The following is a 6,305-nucleotide window of genomic DNA, read 5'->3' on the forward strand; positions in this document are numbered from 1 at the left end:
CGGGGCGGGGCCCTGGAGCTCGGGCGGCGACGGCGGCGGCGGCGCCGGCCCCTCCCGTGGCTGCGGGGTGCGCGGGGTGCGTGGGGATGCGCCAGCTCCAAGGGCCGCGCTGTGCCAGATGGGCCGCTGGTCGGGCGGCCTGCGGGGACTCGGGACAGCGTGGTCTGCAGGCGCCCCCTCCGAGTTCCAGGGCCGCGCCTGCTCGGAACTCCTGGGCCGCGCGGCGGTCTGCAGCCACGCGCGCCATGCGCTCGCCGTGGGATGCAGCGTCCGGCTCTCGCTCCTGCTGCTGCTCGTCGTGCGCTCGGTCTCTTGCTCTCATAGTGGCAGGGCTGCTGTCCTTTTCTTCCACCTCCTTGCCAGGGGCGTCCGTTCGTCCGAGGCCAGTCCCCCGAGCCGCTCCTCGCTGATCCGCTGGGAACGGAGCTGCCTGCGCGGCTCCGCTGCGGAGAGCGGCAGTGGTGAAGGAGGCCTGCCCTGGGGACAGCGGCTGGGTGGTTGGCCAGGCTGCAGCTCCTTACCTGAAGGTCAGGATTGGGACACGGGCTGTCTGGAGCGCAGGTGTTGACGCCTCCACTTTCTCCCCCACATCCCACCAGGAAAGAGGACGCCCAGTCCCTGAAGCTTCCCAGCCAGGGCAGTGCAGCCCTGCATCCCTCCCTCTGGGACCTCCAACCTTGGGGTCTGCCCAGCTAGAGCTTCTAGTCTCTTCAGCCAGAAGGGATTTCTGACAACTTAGGTAAGCCTTATGGTTTAGTTGATGGGGGAAGGGCAGACCAGAGAGGGAAGGTGACTTATCCGAAGTCTCAAGGAGCAGCTAGCCAGTACCCACCAGGCAGTCCACCTGGAAGCCCTCCTTGCACCTTCTGGGGTAGGCGAGAGGGACACCAGGGGAGTTTTACTGGGGAACGGAAGACCAAATCCTGAACTCTCCCCAGCTTCCTCTGGGCACATGATAACAGGTGAGAGGGTCTGTCTTGCATGCGGTGGGAGACCAGTCAGTCTCAATGGTGCTGTGTGGTAAACACAGCAGGAATTCATGTCACCGCTTTGGAGTTGAAGGGAGCAGAACAGCAGCTACAAATCCCAAGTCTAGGCTCTTCTATGATGTCTCTTTTCTTGTGGACCACTTGCTCCCCACATGAGTCCCCTGAAGCCATGCATCACCACCTGGTCTGCAATGTGGGGCTCCATGGAGAGGCCATGGGGTAGGCATATGTCCCCTTCTCTGGGCAGAGGTGTCTATGCGAGCCTCCAGGTTTGGTGCTGAGAACCAGAGGCAGGCCGCACCCATGGCATGCTGCCCCCACCCACTGTGGTTTCTGCATCTGTGAAGGGAGCCAGCCCCAGCGGTGGTGGGTCACCTGGGTGACCTGTCAGGAGTCTCTTCCCAGATATGGAGCGAGAACCCTTCTCTTTCAAGGAAACTTTCCTCCACACCGCCTTTGGGATCCAGTTAAGTCTATGCATGCCCGGACCCTCTACCCGCCCCCCTCCCCCAGTCACCGCAAGCCCCCCACCTGCAGTGGGAAGGAGGGAAGATTCTGGAATGAAGTGGGGTGGGCGGGAGGGGAGCTGGCTCACTCTCCTCTGGACTTCCCCTCTCTCTCAGCAAAAATCCCACCCAATTATCGCATTACCGGGGGACCTGGGCTCTGTGAGTGGGGTGGGGGCCCGAGCTGAGGCAGCAGGCTCCCGCCCCCACCTCCCCAGCTGTGGGGCCAGGGGATTAGAGCCTTTATGGGGAGCCCCCAGAGGCTGCTGGCTCTGTGCACACAAAGGGGTTAGCTACCCAGCAGGGGCGGGCTCTATGCAGAATGGAGCCAGTGGGCACATTCTCCCCACCTGCCAGGCCCCTCTGGGCTCCCTCTGCCCCTGCCTCTGCTGTGCAGGTGATGGGGAGGGGAGAGTGAGCTGAGGAGCTCCCTGTGGTGCAGGGGGGAGAGAGTGGGGGAGTTCCCTGAATGTGCATCTCAGCATGTCTTTGGTGGGCCCTGGGCTGGGGGCTTCCAGAGCCCTTCCTTCCCCCCCCCCACCCACCCTGTAGCCTTGGCCCCTCTCTTTGAATGCAAAGATGAGGGGAGCAGGACCTTGGCAGGAAGGCTGGCCTGGTGGGGCATCTTGGGTCCAGATGGCAGGGACTACCAGCCCTCCAGGGATCCTGGGAAGCTCACGTAGAGGGGGAATGGGGTCCTGCCCTATTTTCTAGGCATCATCGAAGCTCGGAGTCTGTTTCCCAAGACCCCAGAAGCATGGGGGTGGGATGGTGTTCTTTCCAGCTCCCTGATTTTCGGCTGGAAATTCTGCAGCCTGGCATGAGGGTAGAGGCAGCCTGACAAGTCTTTGCTCCGTGCCACGTGCCACTGCTCCATTGGTGCCTGCCCCAGAGCCTGGCTTCTTGTTCCTGGCAGCGCCCCCTGCTGTCACACAGGGGGAGCTTCCTTGGCGGACTGCACCACAGGTCTGTTAAAGGACTCCCGGTTTATGGATGACCTGGGTGGAAAGGTCCCAGAATAGCCCTGGGGGGAAGAAGGGACAGGCCCAGGAGCTCTGGGAGGCCAGATGGGAGGGCAGTTTGCTCTGTGAAGTAGTGAGCTCCCTGTCTGTGTCAGGTGTCAGGGGTCCTTACTGTCCTGGGGAGGAGGAGCCAGGACTTCACACCTCCCCGTCTACTCACTTGTTTCCTGGCAGGGGAGGGTCTGGGCAGCCTGGAGCCCCGTGGCTGTGAGCTCAGAGGGGCCGCAGGTAGGGCAGTGTGAGGGCCTGGGATCCTGCTCCACCCAGGGGTCACTCAAGGACAACTGCTTGTCATGGTGGGGTGCTTGCACTCAGAGCTGGACCTTCTGTCCCTCATCAGCTTTTACAGAACCTAGGCCCAGAGAAACACCTCACTGCTCGGCTTAGCAAGCAACTCAGTCCAAACAACGAATGTCTTCATCAGTAGATCATGGAAAAAAGTACGATTCATAATTCATTCTCCTGTAACTTCTGTAGCATCTCGTGTCACTGCTGCTGGCTCCTTACCACAGCAGCAGCCAGGAACCTGGCAGAGCCCACAGGTGTCTTTTCCACAGGTGATGCTACTGCTGTGTGTCGTGAACACAGGAAATATCCCCCAGCACCCCAGGGATTTGCTGGGGCACCCCAGGGTGCCTTGGCACACACAGTTTGGGAACCATGGCTCTAAGGACAGGAGTGAGGGGTGGGAGAGTTTGAGGTCTGCCATCGCCACTGGCTCACAGTTTCCCTCTTATGTCATGCTCTAAGTGCCTCCTCTTCAGCCCAGATCTGGGTCAAATTTTCAACCCCTCTTGGTTTCCAGAAGATTCTCCATGTAAACGCAGGCTATCCCATCAGACGACTTCCCTGAGGCCCTTTGAAGGCAGTGACAAAGCCACATGCTCTGGAGCCCTGGTCCCACCCAGCACCCTGGGGAGCCGCATCCAAGGAAGCTCAGAGCGGCTCACTGCCAACTTTCCCCACGCCCTAGCAGGACTCCAGGGAGGATGGGGGTGGAGGGCGGTGGTCTCTGTGGATTACGTGTGCCACAAAAGTAAGTCCCTTCAGAGCTGAGTGGGGGGCTTGGGGCCTCAAGGTGGGTCAGAGAGGGTGTGTGTGGGGTAGGTTCCTGTGGGGAGCACGCATGGTCCGTGTGGTTTGTCTCTATGTGCTGGTGTTCTCTGGGACAGGAAGCTTGCAGAAGTTTGGGGCAGCACTTCAGAGAACCAACCCGTCCATCTCGAGTTATCCTCCATGGTGGGTGCTCCCCCACCCCCAGCCAAAACTGGAGCCCTGGATCAGCCCCTCCTTGCACAGAGGAGCAGGGCTCAGAGTAGTGACAGGGAGCCAGGGGTGTCTGGACCCATCTTCCAGGGACCTCCATGCCTTTCTGCTGGGGGATCACCAGCTGCACAGCCTGCACCTTTGTGTGTACCGTGGGAGGCTGCCATCAAAGGCTTGGAGAGTGAACGTCCCCCACAACGCAGACTCCTGTGTGCATTCTGGGGTGTGCAGCCCTTGCTCATGTGTCTCCCTTCATAGGCACCCCAACCTCTGGTCCTTGGCTCCAATTAGGGCATGGCCACTTCGCAGGTGTGACAGACCCCATGCCCCTGCAAGCTTGCATTATTCTTGAGCCCGCTGTCCTGGGTCAGTCGGATGGATGGAAGTGGCCTGGTGATGTGGGAATTTGGGGGGAAAAGGGTGGAATCCCAAAGTCATGAAGGGGGGCACCAAGTTCTCGCTCCCCAAGTAGCCATGCTGTGTATTGTCCTTGAAAGAGCAAGTTTGCTCTAGACATGCTGGCGTCACCCAGCCACAGAGTCATGGGACCCAGAGCAGCTGGGAAGAAGAGCCATTGGATTTTGGCATTGTCTGATTCTCAAAGCAGGGAGCCATGGATGGAAAGTCTTAGAACCATAAAGAAACAGAACATGGGAGGTAAAAGTAAGCACAGTGGAGTTCTGCCATCCTGTCACCACTGCCATGGGGACTATAAATTAGCTGTCCTGGAGTCTTGGCTTCCTATGGGGCCTTAAATCTTGGCCTCACTCCCTCACCTGTAAAATGAGGATGTTAGCCCAGCCCTTCTGCCCAAAATGCTGGTTGTGACAGCCATGCTTCTGGGCCGACAGCACCACCACGTGGAGATGCTGAGTGAGGTGCCATGGATGAGGCACCAGGGGTCACTTCTAGGTCCCCCATCTACAGGTGTCTGGGCTCAGCTGTGGTTGGAGTAGGCCCAGTCCCTCCTCAGCCCTCGGCATGCCTGCCCCCCAAATGCAGATGACTCTCCTCCTGGTAACAGTGGTGGCCACAGCCCTGGCCAGTCTGCATTAGGTGCAGCGGGCAACCTGCTTGATCCTGAGTTGATTGAGATGGTAGTATCACTATCCTCAGGGCATTAATCACAGCTCAGGCCCCCCTGGGGGCCAAGATTGAGGTTCATGGGATGGGTGTTCAGAGCGTCCAATTAGGACATGGCCTGGGTTGTGGCATCCTTCCTGCACTGCCCATGACCTCCCCACGATCTCCAACACCCTCCACACCAAGACTCCTTCTGTGCACCCTCAGTGCCACCACTGGGCTCCATCAGCAAAGGCAGAGGAAGCAAGCATCCCTCAGACACCCCTCCCCGGGCTGAAGAAATGGGATGTCACCTCCCCACACCTCCCACCCAGCTTCCCCATCAGCTTCTCTCCTGCCCAAGAGGACAGTGTTTCCACCAGTCCAATTGGTCCAGAAGACTCAGGAAAGCACGTGTTCCCATGTCCTAACTCAGCAGCCATTCCCTGTCACTGAATCTTCCACCTGCTGTACAGTCCACCTCCTTCCTCTTAGTCTAGAAGCTAGATGCTACTTTAAGTGGTATTATTTCTTCTCATTTCCAGTTCTGTTACTTGTTGCTCCTGGTAGAAATACCACTGATTTTAGTACATTGAATGTGTATCCTTCCTAAACACACTTGTTAGTTCTGTGGGTTTTTTTCCCCCACAGATTCTGTAGGATTTTCTACACAGAAATGGTGACATCTATGAATAGAGACACTTTTACATTTCACTTTAAATTCTGGACACCTTTTATTTCTTTTTCTTGCCTTATTACATTGGCTAGAAATGCCAGGAGAGTGCTGAATAAAAGTGGTGAGGTTCAATAACCTGGTTCTCTTCTCGATTTGGAGACACAAGCATGCACTCTTTCATTTAGTATGACACCAGTGGCAGGTTTTTTATAGATGCCCTTTATCAGGTTGAGGAAGTTCTCTTGTATTCCTCATGAGCTGAGTTTTTATCCAAATGTCAGAATTTGCCCACTGATTTTCTTCATCTGTTGAGACAATTGATGGTTTGTATTTTTTTAGTCTCTTAATATATCTAACTGTATTAACTGATGTTCAAATATCAAACCAACCTTGCATTCCTGGAATAAATCCCATTTGGTCAGGTTACACTGTCCTCTTTACATATTGTTCAATTGGATATGCCAAAACTTAGTTAAGAATTTTTGTATCTATATTCATGAGGGATATTGGTCTGGTATTTTCTTTTCTTATAATATATGTCTGATTTTGGCATCAGGGTAATTTTGGCCACATGGACTACTTTGGAATATTACAACCTCTTTAATGTTCTAGGAGAGTTTGTGGAGAAGTAGTGTTTTTCCTGAATGATTAGTAGAACAGGTGTTGATCAGCACTCAGGGATGACTTGAGGGAGCATTCTGCAGATCTCGAGAGTGCTGTCCATGCAGTTCTCTCCTCTCTGGTGCTCTGTCTTGTGAGCTCCAGCCGACCTGGATTCCTAGAC

This window comes from Ailuropoda melanoleuca, chromosome 3, assembly GCF_002007445.2.
Source record: "Ailuropoda melanoleuca isolate Jingjing chromosome 3, ASM200744v2, whole genome shotgun sequence".
NCBI lineage: Eukaryota > Metazoa > Chordata > Mammalia > Carnivora > Ursidae > Ailuropoda > Ailuropoda melanoleuca.